This window comes from Castor canadensis, chromosome 1 (assembly GCF_047511655.1).
Source record: "Castor canadensis chromosome 1, mCasCan1.hap1v2, whole genome shotgun sequence".
Lineage (NCBI taxonomy): Eukaryota > Metazoa > Chordata > Mammalia > Rodentia > Castoridae > Castor > Castor canadensis.
Window position 1 is genome coordinate 198,640,984 of NC_133386.1, and position 24,970 is coordinate 198,665,953.

General features: G+C 42.4%; 1 long non-coding RNA gene across 1 annotated transcript in view; it reads left to right on the forward strand.

The window, feature by feature from the left end:
* LOC141413835 (uncharacterized) overlaps positions 1-24,970 on the forward strand; it is a 60,859-nt gene that overhangs the window by 22,524 nt on the left and 13,365 nt on the right. The gene's annotated exons all lie outside the window — the stretch shown is intronic.

Here is a 24,970-nt window from a genome sequence, read left to right on the forward strand (position 1 = left end):
GGTGTAGGTAGGAAGATTATGATTGGAACTAGCCCCAGGCAAAAGTGAGACCCTGCCTGAAAAATAAACTTAAAAGCATAAAGGGCTGGGGGGCATGGCTCAAGTGCCAGACCCAGAGTTCAAATCCCAGTACTGCCAGAAAAAAAGCTGAGATAATAAATGGAGATTTTTTTATTGTTGCATTGGATGGAGGTACTTCGTGACATTACAAAAGTTCTTACCATGCATCAAATACCTTATCCTTGAATTCACCCCCTCCACCATTCTCCTTTATCCACCCCTCCCAGAATGTTAGTGACCTGCATGGCAGGACACATCTGTAATCCCAGCTGTGAGGGAGGTGGGGAGGGGAGGATCGTGTGAGAGGCCACCCAGGACTAAAGCACAAACTTATCAAAAACATGGACAGCAACAGGGCTGGGCATGTGACTCAAGCTATAGAGCACTGTGCCCAGCATGTGCAAGGACCTGAGTTCAAACCCCAGTACTGCCTAAAAGATAAATCAATAATGTTAGGAGAGGAAATCAGTAATTTATAAAAAAGATTATAGACAAGTAGAATTTAAGATTGGTTTCAAATTTGAAAATCATGGCCATTCATCACGTTAATTGAATCACAGATTTACAGACATAGGATCATTTCACAGTTGATTCAGGAAAAGCAGTTGACAAAATAAAACACATTTCATGATGCAAACTCCCAGCAACGCAGGAGTAAAAGTGAACACCCTTAATATGACAAAGGCCTCTATAGAGAACCCACAGCTCCCATGATGCTTTAGTGGCATGGGACCCAACTCTCGCCCTAATGGAGAAGAAGGCAAGGAGGTCTGTTCTTGCTGCTGCCGGTCAACATCTTACTGGTTGGTCAGCCAGTTCAACATGGCAAGAACAAGAAAGGAAAGCTACACAGAAAGGAAAAGGAGAAAGTAAAACTCACAACTTGTAGAGGACATGTTGTATATGCAGAGAAAACGAAATTTACAAAACAAAACAAAAACATGAAACTAGAACCAGTGAGTGAATTCAGTCAGGTCACAGAATACAAAGTCCAAATATAAAAATGGGTTGTATGTGTTTATTTATGCTAGCCATGAGCAAATAGAAAAGGAAATTTAAAGCCACCCTTTTTTGGGGGGAAGGCTGAGGGGAAGCTCAGTGTAGACCATCTGCTTAGCAAGCATGAGGCTATGAATTTGATTCTCAACACCACACTCCCTCTCCAAAAAAAAAAAAAGAGACCCAGTAGCACCAAATATAAGAGTAACATCAATATAAATTATTTAGGGATCTATCTATTTTAATGAAAGATTAAAAATGGTTTACATTGAGGACTTTGGACAGCTCCAAGTGAATGCCTTATACTCATTTTAAGCCTAAAGTTAAGAATGAAAGTGTTGAGCTGGGCACCTGTGGCTCACATCTGTAATCCTAGCTACTTGGGAGGCTGAGATCAGGAGGATTGTGGTTTCAGGCCAGCCTGGGAAAATAGTTTTGGAGACCCCATCTCCAAAATAACTAAGAGCAAAATGGGCTGACTCAAGTGGTAGAGCACTTGCTTTGTAACCCCTGAGTTCAAATCCCAGTCCCACCAAAGAAAAGAAAAAAAAAAGATGGTTGACTTTTGACTCCTACATCTACTCCATTTTCTCATCTTGTAAATGGCACTACCCTGTAACTGGTTTAAGCCAAAAGCTAAAAGCATTCCTTGATTTCTCTTATTTTGTCACACCCCAAACTCTGTCCCTGTGCATCCAATTCTTTTGTAGGCCTTGATTCTTCCTCTAAAAGTAGTCTGAATTGATCTATGTTTCTCCATTGCTGTCAGATTTGCATCTAACTGAAGCAATGTCTATCTATTACCTGTATTGCTATAATAGTCTCTTAGCCTGGTTCCATGTTTCTATTTTTGCCCCTTTACAAACAAACCAAAGTAATCTTTAAAAAAAAAAAGTCAGGTCATTTCTCTCCCTTGCTTAACCTTCCAGTGGTTTCTCAATGTACCTAAAGTCCCCTTCCCACAACCTTCAAGATCTTGGGTGATCTGACCAGGGCTTCCCTCTCAAAGCTCATTTCCAGGAGTCTCCCTCAATCACTCCACACTCCAGCCACACTGTCTTTCTGTGCTTTGCATACTCCAAATTCACCACCCTCTTGTTCTGTCTTTTTGGAATGCTTTCCCTCCAGAGCTTTGTTAAGTCTGGCTCCTCCTTATCGTTTAGTTATTAACTTAAGAGCACATCTTGTCTGTGAGAGATCTGTGCTTCCTTCCTGCAGTGCTGCAGATTGGATTAGAGATTGGGAGTCAAGAGAGCACAGCCACCCCAAAGGCATGCACTCCTGCTCTGGGTTCTTTATTTGTTAAACAACGCAGGATGTGTAGGAAGTGATGTGTTACTGAGCAGAGCAGTATGTCTTCTCCCTTGCTCTCTGATCTTTTTGGACAAGAAATGTCCTGCCAGAATTGAGAGAAAAGCCAGATCCTTGCCACGTCACTGCTTTTTTTAAATTGAGGCTGGGAGTGGGACTAACAGTCTGTGTGCTTCCATTTAAGGGAAGCTTTATAAATATTGAGCTCTGCTATTTCTTAACTCAGCATGGGCAAAACTACATCTTCATCCAGGGGAGAGGAAGCATGTCTTCTTGTCTTCCCCATGTCCTGGTCACATCCCATTTCTTCCTGCTGTCTGTCCGTTTCTCTCTGTAGACCTATTTTTCATACTTCATAGCACTTCTCACTCTGTGAAATTACTTGCACGTCTGTCTTCTTCACTAGGATAGAAGCACTGAGCTGGGGAAGTAATTTAGTTCAATCCTCAGTACCGCCAAAAAAAAAATTACAACACAAAATACAAGCATGCTGGGATCTAGAACTTTCTGTCTAGTTCACAACTATACTTCCAACATTAAAAGGTGCTTGGCTGTAGCAGATACTCAACAACTATTTACTGAGTGAATGAGTGTATTACCTCCTGCTTCCAGTCTTGACACCCTCTAGTTCCCTCTTCACCTGGAGCCAAGCAAGCTCCAGGCATCTCACCAACCCTCAGCTAAAGTCTAACTCCTTAGCAGGGTTTGCAAGGCTCTCTTTGAACTGTGCACACTTGCTTCTGTGTCAGCACTCATTCTTCTTGCCTGAAATACTCCCTTCCACTTCCCCAGCTCCTGGCTGATTCTGTGTTCTAGATCTACTGAATTTCTTTCAGATCCTCAAAGTTGCCGAGGTCTCTCTGACTTACGTGCCCTAACTAAACGTCTTCTCACTTCTAGAAACATCTTTACCATCCTCACTCCCCCATCACCATTCCATGCAATCGCCTTCCTCTCCTATTACTCTAGAGTTTGTATGTCTTCTTGACACTTGCCCTCCTTAGCAAGTTACTCACTGTCTTGTGAGTGCTACGTATGAGCTGCTTCCTCTCCTGACGCAGAGCTCCAGGAGACCAGGGCTTATTCCAGTTAGTTATACCGGTTTACACACACAGAGCTTGAAGAACATGCACGTAGTAGGAAAGAGGGTCATTTCTGGGTGGACAGGATAAGTATATTTTAATATTTTAGCTTTATCTATATTTTCTGAGTTTCAAAATGAACATCTTTTGTTTTTCTCCTAATAAAAAAATATTACCAACCTAACTTCAAGACTTACTTTAAAGCTACACTAATCAAGACTGTGGTGTTTGTGAAAGCACAGATAGATCTGCAGAACAAAATTCAGAGCCCAGAAATAGACCTACACAAATGTAATCAAATGATCTTTGACAAAGAAGTAAAAGGGACATTGGAGAAAAGCTCATCTTTTAGCTTGCTAGGACAACTAGACTTCCATATGGAAAAAAAAATTAAGACACTGACCTTAAGCCCATCAGAAAAAGCAACTCAAAATGGATTACAGACAAATCTAAAGCACAAAATTATGAAACTCCTGCAAACTGATATAAGAGACAGTCTAGATGACCTTGGGTTTGGTAATGACCTTTTAGATATAACACCAAGGGCATGATTCATGAAAGAGTTGATAAACTGGACTTTAATAAAATTAAAAACTTCAAACCAGGCATGATGAGCACATACCTACAATCCCAGCACTTGAGACTGAGGCAAGAGGATTGTGAGTTTGAGGCCAGTCTGGACTATGTGGTGAGTTCAAGACCAGAAAAAAGAAAAATTAAAAAAACTTGTGCTCTGTGAACAAAACTCTTCAAAAGAATAAGAGAACAAATTGTAGATATGTAAAAGTTAGTTGCAAGAGATATATCTGATAAAGGACTTTATCTAAAATATATAAACAACTCTTAAAACTCACAGAAAGATACTGAACGTCCCAATTTAAAAATGGGTAGAAGACCCAGTGGATGCTTCATCAAAGAAGACCTACACATAGCAAGTAAACATACAAAATGATTCATAGTATATATCATCAAATAACTGCAAATTTTAACAAGAAGATACCACTAAACACCTATCAGAAATGCAAAAAATCCAAAACGCTGGCAATTTCAAATACTGGCAAGAATTCAGAGCAATTGCCCGGTGTCGGTGTCTCATATCTGTAATCCTAGCTACTTGGAAGACTGAGATTGGGAGGATCATGGTTTGAGGTCAGCCTGGGAAAATAGTTTGAAAGGCCCCCATCTCCAAAATAACCACAGCAAAATAGACTAGAAGTATGGCTCAAGCTATAGAGTTTTGCTCTGAGTTTAAACCCCAGTGCCATCAAAAACAAACAACAAACAGAATTCAGGTCAGTAGGAGCACTCATTCATTGCTGATAGAAATCAAATGGTACAGTCACTTTGAAAGACACATAGAAGGTTTCTTATAAAGCTTAACACAGTCTTACCATATGGTCCAGCAATTGTGCTTCTAAAGATTCACCCAATTGAGTTGAAAATTTATGTCCACACAAAACCCTCCAATGCTTGCTTATAGCTGCTTTCTTCATAATCGCCAAGGACTGAAAGCAACTACACTGTCCTTGAGGACGTTTGTTTGAATGGACATGGTGGTTTGTCTATAGGATGGGCTCTTATTCAGCACTAAAATGAAACAAACTATTGACACAAAAAAATACATGGAGGAAGCTTAAATACATTTTGTTAAGTGAAAGAAGCTGGTATGATTCCAACCATATGACATTCTGGAAAAGGCAAAACTATGAAGACAGTAAAAGCATAAGTGGTTGGCTGGGGTTAATGGGGAGGAAAAGATGAATATGTGGAGCACAGAGGATTTTTAGAGCAGAAACCCTAGTCTGTGTGGTACTGTAATGGTAGGTGCATGTCCTTCATTTGTCAAAATTCACAGAATGTACAACACCAAGAGTGAATTCTAATGTATGCTAAGGACTGTGGGTGACAATGACCTCTAGATATAGGCTTGACAATGGTAATGCATATACCACTTTGGTACCGGATGTTGAAGGTGTGGGAGGCTATGCATGTGTCAGGGAGGAGGTATATGGGAACTCTCTACACTTTCTGCTCATGTTTGCTGTGACCCTAAAACTGCTCTGAAGAATAATGTCTAAGCCAGGCACCAGTGGCTCACACCTGTGACTCCTAGCTACGAAGAGAGTCAGAAATCGGGAGGACTGCAATTCCAGGCCAGCCCAGGCAAAAAGTTTGAGAGACCCTATCTCAATAGCAAAAGCTGGGTATGGTGGTCCACTCCTGTCCCAGCTACTACAGGAAGCATAAATAAAAGTGATCATAGTCCAGGCTGGCCCAGAGAAAAAACTGAGACCCTATCCAAAATAACCAGAGTAAAATGGACTGGAAGCATGGCACAAGCAGTAGAGCTCTTGAGTTCAAACCCTAGTACCACATGCACACACAAAAGATTAAAGTCTATTAAAAAAAAAACAATGAAAGAGATTTTGAAAATAGAAAACCACCTGATCTGTCCAGACGACCTCTGCACACACTTTCGAACTCTAGGACTTTGAGCAAGCCATGGAACCATGCCAGGCCTAGATTTTTTGTTTTCTACCCAAGAATGAAGAGTTGAGATAAATCAGTGGTTCTTGGACTTTTGGGTTTCTTATGGAGAAGTAAACATGGAAATCAATGTAGGATTGTCATTTTTCATTTTATCAAATAAACATAAAAAACTATCTAATGAAATGGTGATTTCATTAGAAGAAACATATCAGGACACAAAAATTAGGGTATAATTTTAAATAAAAGGCAAATACTTAAATTGAATACCCTTAATTTTATGGAAAACTCTATTTTCCTTTATTTTTCTAGTTTTTCTTTTAACTGTGGAGAACATATCCACTTTGTGGCCAAGTCCTTAAGGATGAATAAATGACATCTAAGGTCTCACCAAACCTTAATATTCTGAGACTGTGTTAGTCAGCTTTCCATTGCAATGACAAAATACCTGAGACAGTAACTTCTAAGAAAGAAAGGTTTACATGGGCTCATGGTTTCAGAGGTTTCAGTGCATGGTTGCTAGGCATGCTTGCTTGTTGGCCTGTTGTAAAGCAGTACACCATAGAGGGGGCACATAGCAGAGAAAGTTGAAGGCAGCTGGGAAGCAAAGAGGAAGAGGAACTGAAGGGACTGGGGTTCCGTTGAGGGTACACTCCCAATGACCTAACTTCCTTCCACTAGGCTCCACCTTCTCAAAGTTTCACCACTTCCCAATAATACCATAGACTGAGGACTGAGTCCTCAACACATGGGCCTTTTGGGGGACATTATACATTTTTTTTTTTTTTTTAGCACTGGGAATGGAGCCCAGGGCTTTGTGTATGCTGGGCAAGTGTTCTACCCTACTCTAATTTGAGCCACATCCCCAGCCCTATGTAGAGTAAGCTTTGTATTGCAGAAAGGTCCACAGTAGGTCTGTTCAGTGCTGGATCTAAGCAAAGCAGTGAAGAATGACCACCAGCTGTGAAGGCCCTGCTGGGTATTCCAGGCATATTATTGTTAATACCAAAAGCAACTCTATGGGATTGTACAGATGACAGTGAGTACAGATGACACAACCAAAGCTTGGAAAGATTATGTAACCAGCCCGAAATCACAGTGGGTCACAAACCCAGACATGTCTTTATCCCCAAACCCCTTGGTTTTCTTGCCCTTAGATTCTGGTTTTCTGCTTCACCCACTCTTTTTCCTCTGGAAGACACATTCTTCTCTTCTGAAAACAGCTCCTTCTCCCATTCCATCTTGAGGATTGGTCTCAAGGGAGGTCAGACTCCAGGCCATATTTGGTTCATCCAGGCACGGGAACTTGATCCAGGGATGGGGTACCAGTTAGAGCTTGTCCTCCGGTATTTAAGTTTATACCTGGGGAGACTGGAAGGCACTGCATTCCACCAAGCCATAAGCTCGAAATGTTTTTTGGCAGTCTGTTCAACCAGAAACTGGTCTTCAGGGAGAGAGAATGAACTGACCTCAAAATGAAAAAAATGAAACTGGGAGAGAAACCTGCAGAATTCAAGTGCCCAGATCTAATTGCTCTTAGGGCCTCCTCATCCCCACCTTTCCCATGATTAGATGGTTCAACGTTTCCTAAGCCTTTCTTTTTCCCTAAGCCAATTCAAGTTTTACCACACGCAGCCAGCAGACTCAAATTGGAGACTCATTCTTCTTCCCCAGGAAGGAGCAGCACAGGCTGCTGTGGAAAGAATGTGGACTTCAGTAAGATCTTGGGGAAGATTGGATGAAACAATGCTTCATGGCATTTCAGGTCTATTAACTCTCAGAAGCACTTGCAGGAAACCACTGCAGAGTGGATGAGAGACTGGGCTGTTGTCTCAAATGCTAAGAAGTGCACTGAAGCTCTCATTGTGTTAGAGCACAAAGGTCTTAGGTCCAGCTGAGAAAAGAAAACAACAAAAAGCCCCCTATGTTCATTTTGCAGTTCGGTTGTTTTTGAACTAATGACAAAAAGTATGTTTTCTAAACCAAACCTACCTTTTCCACAAGCCATGCTTTATAACTTTAATATTCTGCAATTGTATTTTATTTTTTAGAACAGGATCCTGCATATGGATTAAAAGGTACAAAAAGGGATACAGTGAAAAATGTCCCTCTTATTCCTTCCTGCCTCTGACCCGGACCCTCCCCCCACCACCTCAGGCAGCCTGTGTAGCCAGTTAAGAAAATCTTACATGAATATGCATCTGTATATACATATATGTTGACTTTTGCAAAACTTAGTGGCTTACAACAACAAGCATTTTTATTTGTTCGTGATTTGGTAGGGCATCTACGTAGTTCCAGTCTGGGCTTGCTTAGCTGGGGCTGGATGGTTTAGGACAGCCTGATCACACGTCTGTAAGCTGGGGGATGAGGGGATCTTACACATCTGAAGAGTGGCCTGATGTCAGCTGGGGTGACTGCCACAGCCCCCCTCATCCAGCAGACATCCCAGTCTAATGTGATGACAGAAGAGCTCCTCAAAGTAAGAGGAGGGAGTTGTACCCCAATGCCCAAGAAATTCAAGCCTCTCTTTTCATCGTATTTGCTAAGGCAGCTTTGGCCAAAACAAATCATATGGCCAAGTCCAGGTTCCAGAGGTGGAGAAATAGACTCCATGTCACCTTGATGGGAAGAGCTGTTAACACTGCAAAAGGAGGTACCTATAGAGATAAGGAGAATGTGTGGCAATTTCACTTTCATTCCAACACAGCATATGCTTGTAAACATGACTGCATGTATGTCTGTGTGTGCATGCTCTTTTCTATTTTTTATATAAATGGTGTCATATGGTTTCATGGCTTTTATAATTATTTAAAAACCTGTTTTACAAACCTTGATATCTATCACAGCATAAATGTTTATATTTTAGATGTTATAGATATATTGTAGCCAAACAATTTCACAAGTGAGTTCTTATCTCTTTATGTTGAATGCTAGGAAGGTCAAGTTGCAGGATGAATCTGCAATTTTCTGAATAGAATAAGTTGAGGACAGAACAGGGTTAGCTTTAGTTTTACTTGGAACTTTTGCCTGAGTTGATTCATCAGCTAATCAAGAATCTTTGTCTTGTCCTCTAGGGCTTCTGCAGAAAGAAATCAAAGCACTTGGTTTTTTTGTTTGTTTTGGTAGTATTGGGGATTGAACTCAGGGCCTTGAGCTTGCTAGGCAGGCGCTCTACATCTTGAGGTACACCTCCAGCCCTTCAAAGCACTTCTTGGTCTGAGGATTTGTGTTGTGGTCTGCATTTAATTAGAGTGATCCTCTTTTGGAAAGAATCATTTCTTAGTTGTCCTTTGTCTAAGAGGGGTGCTTGTATTGGCCACCTTTGAGTCTCAATGTCACCTTGTCAGTGAGGACTTCTTATTTAGTACAAAAATAGGAACTCCTTGCTTCCCATCCATTTCCTCCTTTATTCTTCTCCATAGCAGGATCACCATGTAACACATGGTGATAGATACAGTTACTCATCTCTGCCAACTAAAATATAAGCTCTAGGAGCTTCTATTGCTCCAGTGAGCAAGCTTTCTCTTGTTCACTACTGTATCCTCAGCATCTGAAACAGTGGCTGGCATATAGAAGGCCCCTGGTAAATATTTACTCAGTGAATATAATGAATACACTGGTACAAGTTAGTTATCTTTCTAAGCCTGATGACCTCATCTTTAGGATGGGAATCTTACCCCGTTGAGTTTCCATGAGGAGTAATTGAGTTGTGTGTATGTAACACCTCACTCAGCATGTACATTCAGATATGCATTACAAGACTATTGTTTTGTCAACCAGAAGCTGTGCTCATAGCCCGCATTTATATTAGTACATAAATGTTCACAACAGCAAGTAAAACCTCTCTCAGGACATTGATCTCTGGTGTGGTTCACAACCTTTAAGTGAAAGGAAAAATATTAGCTTCATATAATGTTATTCTAGACTTTTCTTTCAGAATAGTAAACTGCAAAAGTGATACTCCATGAAAATTAGAATAAGAAACAGAAAACTAAATCCATGATACTGAGGAACCTAGGATGGACCGTCCATGGGCAAGGGATTTAAATGAATTTTTTGGAGACATAAAGTAGATAGAAATGTCTGGATGGATGACATGGAGTAGAGGAAACCATAGTCAAGAATGAATACCGAAGGACCTTCAGCCGAGCTGCTGAGCAGAATTCCAGACAGTGGGATACCTGTGGATGGAGGGTGGGAGAGAGATAGGAAGGCCATGTTGGGGGTTAGCGAATTCTCTACCTTCCTCACCCCTGTACCAGTAGCAATCTTCTCCAAAGAACCCAACAAGCTAGACATGGTGGCTCACACCTGTCATTCTAGCTCCTTAGGAGGCAGAGATCAGGAGGATGGCAGTTTGAGGACAGCCTGGGCATGGTGGCATGGGCCTGTCATCTCAGTAATGTGGGAAGCATAAATAGGAGATCCAGGCTGGCCTGGACATAAATGTGAGATCCTATTCAAAAAATAGCTAAAGCAAAAAGGGTTGGAGGTCTGACTCAAGTGGTCCAGCACCTGCCTAGCAAGCACAAGGCCCTGAGTTCAAACCCCAGTACAACCCAAATAAGTAAAAATAAATTAAATAAATAAAGAACCCAATGAACTGCTTAGAGACAACTTTGGCAGTTAAAGTGAGTGTTGGGGCCCAGAGAAAAGCCTCTCTGTTCTGCCATTTGCGGTTTTCCACACCGAAAGGCTAGCTCTTGCCCCTTCAGCTAGAAGCAGCATCCCCAGGTGCACACATTAAGTCACTCACGTCTGAGGTCCTTCTCTGCAGGAGGACCTGAAATTATTCCCTGAACCAAGGTCCATAAGATGCCATGTGTCCTGTTCTCTTTTGCCTCTATACTAACAGTGGAATCTGCTTTTCTGATTTGCCCTGAATAAAATCTGTGGAATTCAGTCACGTGAGCATGTATGAACATCATATTTTGAGACAAACTTCTCCAGAATGGTCTTAGTTTCTTTTTTCCCACAGCAGTAGTAAGGCCAGTGGTATGAACTGGCCCCTTCTGGATTCTCTGGAGCCCCAAGTCTTTGGGCCTGAGGTTTCTGATTGACATGTCAGAAACCTCTAAAGACTGATTATTGGGGAAAATTAACAGGAAGGTTCTCTGTCCTGGAAAGCCAAATACCTGGCTGGCTGTCTTAGCAACACCCTCAGTGACTTAGCAAAGAGAGGCGGGGAGGAGCCACAATGCCAGCTTGTTAAAGGGTGGGTGCCCCCCTTTCATTTACTTCTTCAATTTGAGCTAAAAATTCATGCAACATAAATTTAAGCATTTTACAGTGCAACCATTGCCTCTGTGTAGTTCCAAAGCCCCTTCCTGAGCAGCAGTCACGCTGCATCCTCCACCACCCCTGGAAGAAGCTCTGTTTTTGCATGAGATTTCCAAGTGCCAGGGTTGGTTGATACGAAGCAAGTCTTCCTTCTCTCAAGGGCTTTGAGACATGTGCCTTAGGGTCACATAGGGCAGGAACCAAAGCCTTTATTGTCATTTATCTATGTGACCCTGACCCTGAACTAGTTGCTTGATCTCTCCTGGCCTCAAGCTGGGATGCTAAAAGACCCTGTCTCAAAAAACAAACAAAGAAAAAACAGGGCTGGGGGTGTGGCTGAAGTGGTAGAGTAATTCAAACCCCAGTACCTCCAAAACAAGAAAAAAAATCAACAACAGTAAAACAAAACAAAGAATCAACAACGACAAAATAATTGAAGCTCAGATAGGGTAGTCAAAGGGCAGTTCTTCACTCTTCAGAGTCTATTCTTTTATTTTTTCCTTTTTTGAGACAGGATCTTGCTATGTTGCACAGGCTAGTCTCGAGCTTGTGATCCTCCTGCCTCCACCTCCTGAGTACCGGGATTACAGCATGAACCATGACACCTGGCTTCTCCAGGGTCTTCTGGAAGGCTCTGGAAAACTAAACTTGATCCTTCTGTCCTTCCACTAATCTTTAATAGATGGCCTTGGGGACAGATGTTCATATTGTAAGACAGAAGCCTCTACTTCCCATATTTAACACCACGCTTAGCTCATAGATTCTGTAGAATAAGCAAATGAAAGAAAGTCATTATCTACTCAGTCATGGAGATATGTTGGCAACTGAGGGGTCATAATTGTCATTCCACAGGCATCATTGACTCCTAAAAGAGTAGTGAAAATTGCCTTTAGAATTAATCAGCAACATTATCCCTTAGGAGCTCTGCTTGTGGGGACACTATCTCTTAGACTTTTCTGCTTCAGTGTGTGAGAACCTGGGCATGGGCCAAGTTCATCTGTGGCCTTGTGCTAAAGATGCTAAGAGGTCCAAAGGGTCTGACAGTGAGCTAGGCCTTGGGCTCCCTGCCCTTCCCTATGAGCAGGGAGCTCCTTCCCATGGGGTACTCACATAGTTTTATCAGTTGTCACAGGTGCAGGTGAGTCTCACACTTCTCTACCACTCCTGTGAATTCTGTCAGTGGGCCTGAGGGTCTAAAACAATCTGGTTCTGGGCTCTTTGGCTAAAGGAATGAACTTCCAGGGACTTTGGGGTCCCTGGCAAGTGGGTAACTTCAGAGTAGGCCTAGCAACTAAGCCTTAGCAAGCTTCAAATCTCTTGAGGCAAATGCAGACTGGCTGCTCTCTGAGGCCCTCCTGGAGCACCACTGAGCCAAGCAAAGGGACACTGAGCTTCTTGAACACCTGAGAGCAAAACACCTACTTTGAGGGTGAGACAGAACCTGACCAGTCTTGAGTAAGTCCTAGGGAGAGGAGGGGCTCCTGAAACTGGATGAGCTGGAGCCTATTTCTGCAGTGCTAATAAAGTCCTGAGAATCAGGAGTCAACTGGCCTATGACTTGTTTAGATGAAAGGGTTTTCTGGATTTTATAGGCTCAGGGAGGACAGGCCTAGGTCTCTTAGGGGTCAGGGAAGAGGAAGTGTTGTAGACCTGACTAGATTCAGGGTCAGAGCATTTCCAGTGGGAGTTAAAATCTTGTTAAAATTCAATACTTACCTCACTACAAGTAGGCCACAGCCCGTTGGTGACTGTTTAGGAAGAAGACTGAAAAGGCTCCATCATTTCCTTGGCTATGGATTTCAAAGGTAGTGACTCTTTGCAGAATGGAGGGTGGATGTCATTCCTTACTGTAGAATCCCTTCCCAAGCTTTGGCTGGCTCTCTGGGGATCCCTTCCAGAAGGAGCCAGGAGCCTGGATGACTAGTGGGCCTCAGTTTGCCCACTTCTGTGAAAAATGACCTAAACTTTCTGCTAGAGAGAAGGTGTCTCTTTTTCTCTCTCCCTCTCCTTCATTAACAAGGATGGGACTTCTTTGTTCACCTAGGGATGATGGGTCTTGGCGTTTGTTCCTGTACTATCCCTGCAGGTGTATGGAAGGAGACCATCACTTGGAAAGCAGGGAGGCAGTGAGGGAAGGTGCACAGAAAAAGCCTGGGTGGGAGAAGGGGGTGGGAAGCTAAAGACATAGGAGGAAAAGCTATGGATAGCATGTTCAATAAGGAGACAGGCAGTGATAAGAAAGGAACTAGATAGGGCCCTGGTCATGTTAGCCATTGCCAGGGACTGGGACTTTATTCTCAGGGAAGTGAGAAAGCTGGAAGAGTTTTAAGCAGCAAAGGCACATGCATGGCCTTGTGATGTAGGACCCCTAACTTCAGGGTGGCAGTGGGTGGGATGAATCAGATGAGTGGACAGTTGCCATGTGGATTGAACATGGCAAGGCAGAGAGGAAGCAACAGTGACTCTTGGTTTGGGGAAAATAGTGGTGCCACTGGCCAGGAGAGGGAAGAGCGGGTACAGGGGCAGGCTGAGGGAGCAATTAGTTTAGGGGTAGATATTCCTAGGCTTGTGTGGTACCCAGGTCGAGCTGCTGGGTTGGCAGCTGGAGAGAAAGCTCCGAGTACAGCCACAGGTCTGGGGGCAAGGGCCAAACTACTCAGAGAAACTGCAGAGTAAGAAGGAAATCCTGGGGCAAAGCCATAGTAAGGGGCTGGGCAAAGAACAGGAGCAGCTAAGGAGCATAAGCAGAGCAGCTGGGAAGGAAACGGGGGACAATAGGGTCATTGGCAGCTGGGTGAGAGGAGGAGGAGGAAGTGTCAGAAGTTTCCAAGAGGCTGTGAACAGAGTCCATTGGATTTTGCAACAAGAGGCAATTGTAATCGTGTGTGTGTGTGTGTGTGTGTGTGTGTGTGTGTGTGTTCCTGGGGATGGAGCTCAGGGCTTCATGTGTGGTGGGCAAACAAGCACTCTACCACTGAGCTGCAACTCTGGCTCTGTGTTACAATGATCTTAGTGAGCAGTGGCCTGGGAGAGGTGGATGCAGGTGTAGTGAGCTGAACTGAGAGGTGAGGACATGGAGGTGACTTTCTGGAAGTTTGATTGTGAAGTGAACTTTGGGGCATGGAGTTGGGGGTGGGTTTATAGACACACAAGACTTCAGCATGTTTGTATGTTTACAGGAAAGACCAAAAGGGAGTGGGCCATTGACCTTCCCAGTGGAGGGCATTTGGGTATTGTTTCTAATTATGCTCCAATAACAGAGCAGCCTGTGCACCCACCCTTAGGCACTGTGCACTCGTTTCCTTGGAATGACTTCTTAGAAGTGGAATTACTGCGTCAAAGTCTGTATACATTTTAAATTTACTTATATATTATCAAATTGCCCCCTCACAACATTTGAAATTCAGACAATGATTTATTGGCAATGACATCCTCACAAACTTTGAACATTACCCATTTTTAAGATCTTTGTCAGATTTTTGACTAAAAATATTCCTCATTGCTATTTTATATGGTTATTTTTCCTTGGGATGCAGAGTGGCTCAAGCAGTAGAGTGCCTGCTTTGCAAGCACAAAGCCCTGAGTTCAAACCCCAGTCTCACAAAAAAAAAAAAAAAAAAAAGTCTCCCTTATCCATGGAGGATAAATTCTGAGACCCCCAGAGGGTGCCTGAAATCCAGGAGAGTACCAAACCCTAGGCTTTTTCCTATACATACATACTTTGCAAAGATTAACTTATAAAGTTAGCATGGTAAGAGATTAATAATAAGTAATGATAAAATAGAGCAATTACAAAACTATACTAATAATATGTTAATAGCAAAGTAAGTTGTACAAAGATTCTCTCTCTCTCTCAAAATATCTTATGTACTGTACTTCTTGTGATGCTGGGTGACAAAACAATCACCATCATCAAGGTGAATGATGGAGGCTTTGTGATGATGCATTAGGACACAATATAAGGCTTACTTGAACACAGGTCCATGACACCGAGTCAGCCCATTTGATAACTGAGATAGCTAGTAATGACTGACAAACACACAGGCTAGACAAAGGGATGATTCACAACTTGGGTGGGAACTGGTGGGGGGCACTGAGATTTCATCAGAACTACCCAGAATGGTGTGCAATTTAAAAGTTATGAATTATTCATTTTTGGGAATTTCCATCGAATACTTTTTTTTGACTGTGGTTGATTGTGAGTAACTGAAACTCCAAGAAATAGAGACCTCAGAAAAGGAAAGCCAAAAAATGTCTCCCTTAGGTATTTTGTACTTTTGGTGACTAAAGAGGTTGGGCATCTTTTCATGTATCATTCACTATTTTTATTTCTTGAATTACTTGTTCGTATTCCTTTCCATTTCCCTACTGGGATGGAGTCTTTTTTCACTTATTAGTAAGAATGCTCTACTAAGGATGTGAATTGTACCATATTTTTACCTGCAGTTGTTTGTCATTGAACTTCAGTTAGGACTTTTTTTCACACCAGGGCTGCAAATCATCTTGTCAGCTGCCCAATCCGTCTTCTCCCAGAGTTTTCATTTAGCTCTCCCAGCACCTTGACACTTCACTTTCAACTGTCTAAATTTTCACTCTGCTTCAGTTTTTTCTTACTCTTCTCTGATCCAAACTTTTCTTCTTTTCTAAGCCTAATCAGGGTCCAGGTTTTGCAGATGATAAAAATAAAGCCAACATGATTTTTGTTTTGCTCTTTTGAGACAGGGTCTTGGTACACAGCTGGGGCTGGTCTCGAACTTGCAATCCTCCTGTCTCAGTGCTGGGATTACAGCAGTATGCCACCACACACAGCCCAATGTGACTGACTCTTGTCCTGTTTCCTTTGGTGTCTGAACACTTTTCTAAGGTGAGCAGGAAGGCTGAGAGTGTGCTCCTCCTGGACTCAGGCTGGAAAGCCTCTGTATGGCACTCTGGCAAAAACCCAGGAATTCAGTCATGGGGTGAGGTCCCAGCAGTGAACTGTTTCTAATCCCTGCAGGTGTTTTCCCAGAAGTTCTCATGCTGTCCTCAACCAGCCCTGGGGGAAGGCCCAGCTGTCCTCGGACCCTGCCTCAGCTTATTTCTGCCTCAGCTGTTTGCCCTATATGTCTGTACTTGCCCATTTTCTGTTGCTATAATGAAACACCTGAGGCAGATGAACTTTATAAAGAAAAGAGGCTATTTAGCTCATAGTTTTGGATGCTGAAAGTTCAAATAGCATTTCACAGCCTCAGATGAGGGTCCCCCACTTGGCTGTGTCACCTGATGGCCATGGACAGTTGCACATTGCAAGAGCAAGAGATCATTTCTTAAAACAGGAAAGAAAAGAGTGATTTAGGTGGCACACTCATGCTTGCATAACAACTTGCTCCAGAAAACCAACATTCCTTTCTGAGAGCAAAGCCCCAGTGCCCTAGCACTCCCCACCAGCCCCATCTCTTAAAGGGGCCAAGCTGATCTGGGGATCAACACCTGAACCCTGAGGGGTAAATCACAGTCAAACCATGGGAGTCTCCCATGGTACTAAAAGTAATAAAAGTAACAACTAATTTTAATGCTGTTTTTACTCTGGAATGACTGAAGAGGTGATGAGCATCACCTCCCCTTACTCTTCCCCCCCCCCCCACTTTGAAGCTTGGGCTGCTTTCCTTTCTCACTCTTTCACCTTGTCTCTCTGTGACCCAGTGCTTGGATTACACATGAGATTAGATGTGGCCAGAAAATGTGATGCCTTTTGTTGGGGGATGAAGGGGAGATGTAGGAGATTAGTGTGAGAGACAAGGGGGAAAGAACAGTTTTCTTTTTATTGTTTATTACAACAAAGTTCAAATGTAGACAAAAAGTAGAGAAAATGGTCTGATGAACCTTGTGACCCCCTGACACAATTCCAAAGGTTTCACCTCATGGCCAGTTTTGTGTCCCCAGTACCCTAACTGGGTCTCTGTCATGTTTTGAATTAGTTCCCAGGCATCATATTATTTCATCTGTAAATATTTCATTATCCCATAAAGATAAGAACACTAGAAAAAGAAAAAACCCAAGACCATCATCAAACCAAAAAAAAAAACAACAGAGAAGATTTTTTACTGTGTTTTGGATATAGGATGTTAGGGCATAGGCTTGTTTTTGGCTTTTTTCTTTCTTTCTTTTGAGACAGGGTCTTGCTATGTAGTCACAATCCTCCTGCCTCTGCCTCCTAAATGCTGCGATTATAGGCATGTGCCACCACACCCACTGGAAGATATGCCCCCACCCCAGCCTGCCTGGAGCAGCTCTGACCTGGGGAGCCAAGCTCTCTCATCATGGTGCAGTTCTGCCCTCTCCATAGCCTCTGTGTTGGGACGCCCAACGCAAGTCCCAAAGGATGCCACAGACAAGGTGTTTGTGCCAGAAGTCACTTGTGCCTGTGGCCTCATCCAGAGCCCTTTGTGCATCTGTCTGATTCTGGTATTTTGTACCAAATCTCTACACGCTAGTTTTTGTAGCTCTTCTCAGACTTCATTATATGATTAAATATTAATCAAATTAATGACACTGGTCATTTACAGAGAATATTACCTAAAATAAAAAAATAAGTTCTCAATATGCATTCATCTGTGTCTCGGTGCATTTTGTGCTACTGCCCCAGCATACCTGAACAAACACTTATTTCTCACAGTTTTGGAGGCTGAAAGTCCAAGGTCAAATGACTGGATCCAATGAGGGCCTTCTTACTGCATCATAAAATGGCAGAAGGCTTCTTCTTCCTACTCCTCCTCCCCCTCCCCTTCCCCCCTCCTCTGTCTTCTTCTTCTTCATCTTCTTTTTTTTGGTGGAATTGGGAGTTGAATTTAGGGCTTCATGCTCACAAAGCAGGCTCTCTATTGAGCCACACCCAGGCTGACCTCAAATTGTGATCCTCCCCATCTCAGCCTCCGAAGTAGTTAGGATTACAGGCATGAGCCACCAGCATCCAGAGGCTGAAGGCTTCTTAGGGCGAGAGAGCAACAGGCGAGAACTTTCCAGAGTGCAGGAGGGACCAAATTCACTTTTATAACAAACTTGCTGCAAATTAATCCATTCATGAGAGCAGAGACTTCATGACCTAATTTTGTCTTAAACACCTCTTAAAATATTGCTTTGGGGATTAAGTTGCCAACACTTGGCCTCTGAGGGACACATTAAACCAGAGCAATGTAGGATTCTATTTATCTGTACAACTAAGGTAGGGAAAGGTAAGGGTTATGTTTCAGATAGAGTAGCAGAGAGCCAAAGTAGCTAAGTCCCTTGTTCCGTGATGGAGGAGGTCATGGGCAGAGTTAGAGCTCAAAGGGGCTTCTCCTGGGAGGTGGGGGCTGCAAAGGAGAGGGAGAGTGAGCATGAAGAAAGGACAGCCCATATTCATCCTCCTGAAGACACAGGAGGAAGAAGGGGGGAGGGCCAGCTCTCCCGGGTTAGGGCTTCCAGGGCTGTGAGCTCACCCACCTGCTTAAAGTGTGGGCAGGCAATATCTCTCCTGGCAGGAAGTTAGGCTCAAGAGTGCTTGTTAACTGCCTCCCACACCTGGTAGACTTGGCATGTGATCAGCAACAATGTTTGAAAGAAATTGAAGCCCAAAGATTTTCCCATTTGCTAAGGTGAAACTTGGAGATCAACAAGTCCAAATTCCTTTCGCAATGAAGGAAATTGAGTTCTGACAGGAAGAGCCTTTGCCCCTCTCTCCTGCTAAGAGTCTCCAGGGCCTCTTCACTCTAATTGGTTTCCTCTGGAGTGAGGGAGGTGGTCTGAGGTCACCAGAGAAGTAGGGGAGGGATCTTTTCAGTGTTGATTTCCGCCATGGTTGGAGAATTGCCAGAATACAGAACAATTATTTGTGTCCTAAGAGCATGGGAAACTCACAGCCTGTCCTAGCCACTTTGGTGACCTGGGTCCCTGGCAGTCCTGCCTTGAGCCTTTCTGGCAGGCTTCCCTGGGATCATTGCCTCCCCCTAAAACTTTGGGCTTTGGTGGGGCTGGGGAGGTGTGTTTTAAACACTCCCTAAAATACAGTGTAGCTGGGTACTGGTGGCTCATGCCTGTAATCCCAGGTATGCAAGAGGCAGAGATTAGGAGGACTGAGGTTCAAAACCAGCCTGGGCAAATAGTTTGTGAGACCCCCATCTGGAAAATGCTCAACACAAAAAAGGACTGGCCACGTGGATCCATCAGTAAGTATAAGACCCTGAGTTCAAACTTAAGTAGTGTAAAAAATACAGTGTCTTTGACATTGAATAGGGGGTCCTACTTTGTCCAGTATTAATTTTGCCTCTTTTATTTTTGTTTGCATTCTTCATCCCCTTCACTGTTGCAGGAATCTCAAGCTGAGATACTGGACTCTGAGGCAGTTTAGCAGGAAGCAATGTATTATTATGTTGGCACAGACTCAGCAGACTTGTGTCCAAAGGAGCCCTGAGAACAATAGAGGTCTTACCTTATAGACCCTTGCAAGCAGGTTACAGAAGCAAAAAACAAAGCTTAACCCATATATGGCTGCATATGACTATTTTATTCCCCTAGTGCTATGTTACCTTTTTTATATTTCAGTTTTTTAAGTTTTATCTCCCTGCTATACCATCCCTTCCCCCTGCCTCATTATCAGAACACAGCCTGTCTGTTTTTCTTTTGGTCCTCCTCCCTGCTACATTAGTTCCCCCTTTGGTGCTTGGATTCACCTAGGGTCAAAGAGCATCATCTTGATCTAGGGATTTGTATTTTTATAGCATCATTACATGTGTGGCTGTTTTTCTCTCTGTAGTGGCCTCTATAATGGTCCTGATGGACCACAATATCAAGGGAACCAGGCAAGATAACATCAAACACGCTCCCAAGACAAGACCCATCGCCCTGCTTTCCATGACGAATGTAGCCTGCATTGTTTTCCTTACTCTGGGACCTTTAGTATTGCTTACTGGCAACCTGGCAAACCTGGGGAGTATATGAGCTGATGTAACAACCAACTTGTTGGTGGGTGCATGACACAAAGTATGGCTATGCGGAGGCCCCAACAACGGCTCTCTTGTAACATTCAGTACATGGGGGAACCTTGCAAGGGCCAACCCCAAAGGTAAGAGTCCAAGTGTGTAGAGGAGAGCAGGGGTGCGTCCCATGTTTGAACTTCCACCGTGCATAGACTAGTCAGGTTCCAGATTGACTAGAGCAGGGTTGTTATCCCATTGCAGTGGGAATAGACAAGATAACAACAAAAGGGCTTCTCAGTGGGGTTTTAATGGTTGGACATTTTATTCCTTTACCCAGACAGTATTTTTTGTTGTTTTTTTCTGAGTAGAATTACCATGGCAACAATATATTATCAGTATATATGTCCAAGAAAATCCATTGTTTTAAAAAAGTTTAAACCACCATCTTTAAGTATCAAAGGACATGTTTAGAGCTATTAAAAATAGTCATTTTTGTCTCTATTTAAGTAGAAAACCCTAAAAAATATGAGTTTGTGTCTAGAAAGGCTTTAATGCCAGATATCCACACATGTATAAGAACCACTTCCTCAATCTGCTTGGCCTTGGTTATTTTTGAGAGGTCTGGCACGAGTGTCTCCATTAGAACTTTGACGGCATTCCCCCTCATCTCCAAACTGTTGGTCTCTGAGCAGTCTCCTCTGAAGAGCTTTTTCCCATTCAAGTACTAACCAGGCCCTTTAGCTTCTGAGACCAGATGAGATTGGGTACATTCAGGATGATATGGCCTTAGACTGAAGAGTCTTCTTGATTGGTCATTTTCTTTCCTCATCATGAGGATTTGCTCTTTCCTGGATTTTGTTTGTTTGGTTTTGGTCCTACGTCCGGGGGGTGGGGTGGGGGGGTGGGGAGGGAGGGGGGATAACGAGCAGATCAGGTGGGAGTCAGTGCCAACTAGACCCTTTTGGCCAAATTTAAGCAGCAAAGAGGCTTAGAAAGAGTGGCTCTTAGGCAGTGGGCTTCTAGACAAGGACAATACAAAACAAAATCCAATAAAAGTAGACGTCCAAAAAGCTAACCTGGTTGACACATAAATAGACATTAGAGTCATTTTTATGGACTTGATTGTAAATGCCCCAGAAGGATCAGAACTGTAATGACAAAACTTAAAAGAGCCATGGTTAAAAGTCTGATGGACAATTTAGCAACTAACAGAGGAGTATATAAGTACCGTTAACTTTTTGTTATTTTGTTTATCTAAATTTTGTATTTTAAAAGGCTTGATATACTTGAAAAACATAAATGTATTTAGTATAGAGGAACCAGCAACAGCATCACAGCTCTATAGAGGTTATATATACATATTAGTTTACTTGTTGCACTTGAAGTAAAACCTTAGATTTTCTCATTAGTTGGGGGGGAGGGGGAACAATGTCAGTGACCCTGAATAGCCCTGTCTCAGACACATATAGGGTACCGACTGCATTAGAATCACCCATGACAATAGTTGTTTAAACATGAGGTCATCTAGAAAATTTTACATAAACCAACTCTTAAGTGAACATGCCTCAATTACCTTAATAGTCAAGCCCTTACCCTTAAAAAGGTAAATATGTATGGGGACTAAGTGTGGAGTTAGGAAACCTAATGGTCAAGAATCATGGCTCAGATGTTAATAAGGGATCACATCCCAGACTGTTGACATTAACAGAAGACTCATGACATACATCAGGATCCCACCAACCTGTAGTCATTGGATCCCCCCCTAAAATAACAGGCTCAGTCTGGCCATCCCAGGCCAAAAACTCCCTCTGCCTGACATGTGGAAGGAGTAGGACTAGCATCTCCACTTTGTTGACGACAACAGACTGGAGGTCTTGACCTCCAGTGTAGTGCTCTTTTCTGAGTTTTTTTTTTTTTTTCTTTATCCTATCTGGAGGGTACACTTTGGCTTTTTTTTTTCTTTTTACTTTGTTTTACATACATAAATCTGTCTCAACCTTCATATCAGTATAGCAGCACTCTCTGTGCTCAGTGGCCTCTTGCCTCTCTGTGTTTTAATAAACTCTTTTCTTGATAAATTCATGGGTTAATCTGTAGCACCAAAAATTCCTGACAGTTATCTTGATAAAACAAAAACCATTTTTAAGACAGTTTTTTGTAAATGTTATCAAGAACAATATAATATTCTTAAGATAGCCTTTGTTATTAGCATAGAGAATTAAGTTTTAGTTTAATATCAGTACATTAAATTTTGACCTCACAAAACCTTTAATGTAACTGGATTTTAGTCAACTCAATCACTTACATAAGCATTTATAAGTTCCATCTTTTTATGACAACTTACTCTGTACCTTTATGACAACTTATTTTGTATCCTCTGGGGGAGCTTCTTTTTATCCTTATTTTTAAAGTATTTTTTAACTTTTCGTTTTTAAAAACAATATCCTTAATACTGTATACATATCTTTGTTACTTGTTGAAAATAACTCATAAAGCTGTTTAACTTAGAGCCTTATATTTGTATGAAAAAAAAACCAGAAACAAAGCAACCTTAAAATTATTTTTTGTATAAAAATGATTTATAGAAAGCCCATGTATTATTAAGAGAGAATTAAATCCCAGATTTTATTTATGACAGAATGAAACAGGCTAAGGTCACTTTTTAACTTCACAAATTTCAAGATCCCTGTTGTTGGCTATGCCCCTCTCCTGCTTTTTTCTCCTCTGATCTGAGCCAGAGTGTTAACTCTTGAATGCCTGCATCCTAGTGAGACCTGATTGAAAAAGTTTGAAAACCTGTTTTCTTAAAAGTAGCAGTAGAATAGAGAAACTTTTTTTTTACATTGACTGTATAATGAGAACCATCCTCAACGTGTTTACATATTCGTATGTCAAAAATTTAAGCAGTTTATAACAGAGATCTTGAAAACAAGCACCCTGTTTTTTTGTTACCTTGAATATCACATTAACCTTATAACAGCAGTTTAAGAATCATTTTGAAGATGCTTACACACACACACACACACACACACACACGTTTTATAAATGAAGCGTGCTAGAAAAAAAAGTCAACTTAAGCACGCAGAAGATGACCTGGAATTCCTGGAGTAAATTAAATTTTGTTCAATGTTGTAAGCAAATTGACATACACAAAATTAAGAGTGCACTCTCAAAACCTTTTAAAATCATACCCAGAGGGCTATCCGGTGGAATGGTGGATGATTCATCTGTTCTCTTCTGAGTCTTCTTTGGAACTGAATTTTTGTTACCCATCCCTTAACCTCAATTGTGGCTATTTTCAGGGAAGAGCTCAAACCCCTGTCCCCCCCAGTAATGGAGGTTTCTTGCATTTTACCCAAAGTGCTTTTATTTTTTTACTTGTGTTGTTTCTCATCCTGGTCTATCTTGCTGGTGAGAAAACTCAGTAGGTGCTCAACCTCCCTAATTCCTGGATGTCTCTCACACATTTTTGCCGTGCTCCTTAAACCTAAGAGACCTGTTTTCACCCCAGACAGGGTTACTTGAGGGTCTCTGGGAGGTGATCAGTCTTCCCTTCTGCCTCCTAAAGGCAGGCCTATTATTTAAACCGGGTTCTTACCAGTCTGATGAGCTGTGCTCCCCTCCTCTCACTGATTCCTGCCTCATAGGGTTCCATTGTGCATCTGAGGTCTTCACCCTGACTTGCCAGGAGGACAAGTCCCTCCTCTGGATTAAACTGTCCATTGGCACCTGGTGAGCTCACTTCTTCCAGTGGTCTGGGGGATGCACCCCATTGACAAGGGAGGTAACAAATCACCATCTCCACAATCCCAGACAACCCCCCAAGAAATGTTGCAGGAATCTCAAACTGAGATACAGGACATTGAGGCAGTTTAGCAGGAAGCAAACTTTTGTACCAGCACAGAATCAGCGGCTTCATGTCCAAAGGCTGAGCCCTGAGAACAAAGGGATCTCACTTTATATACCCTTGCAAGTAGGTTACAGAAGCAAAAAAGCAAAGCTTAACCCATATATGATTGCATGTGACTTTATTGGCTATTTTATTCCGCCAGTGCTATGTGACCTTTTTTACATTTTAATTTTTTAAGTTTTATCTCTTTGCTATGCCATCCCTTTCCCCTGCTACATTATCAGAACACAAACTTATCTGTTTCTTTTCTGGTCCTCCTCCCTGATAGATCACGTTTAACTTTTTGGGGTCATTTTGTTTTAGGTAGGTCTCTATAGTCAAACCTATAGTTTGACTCCCGTTTTTACCCTGTCTGAGTCTTTGCCTTTTTATAAAGGGTGTTAAACCATTGATAATTATTGCTATAACTGGTCCATAGGTGTTCTTCTTCCCCTAAACCATGACTCCAGCTCAGTCATGAGAAAAACATCAGATAAATCCCAGCTGAGGGATATTCTACAAAATACCTGACCAACACTTCTCAAAACCATCAAGGTTGTCAAAACAAGCAAAGTCTGAGAAACTGTCAGAGATAAGAGATACGTAAAGAGGCAGGGTAGCAAAATGTGCTATGGTGCCTTGGATAGGACTCTGGGACAGAGAAGGGACATGAGGTGGAAACTAAGGGAGCCTAAATAAGTACATACTTATTTAAAAAAATTTCCCACAGCTGGGTACCAGTGACTCATGACTATAATCCTAGCTACTTGGGAGGTTGAGATCAGGAAGATCATGGTTCAAGGCCAGCCTGGGCAAATACTTCAAGAGACCCCCATATCCAAAATAACCAGAGCAAAATGGACTGGAGGTGTGGCCCAAGTGGTAGAGTGCCTGCTTTGTAAGCATGAAGCCCTGAGGTCAACCCC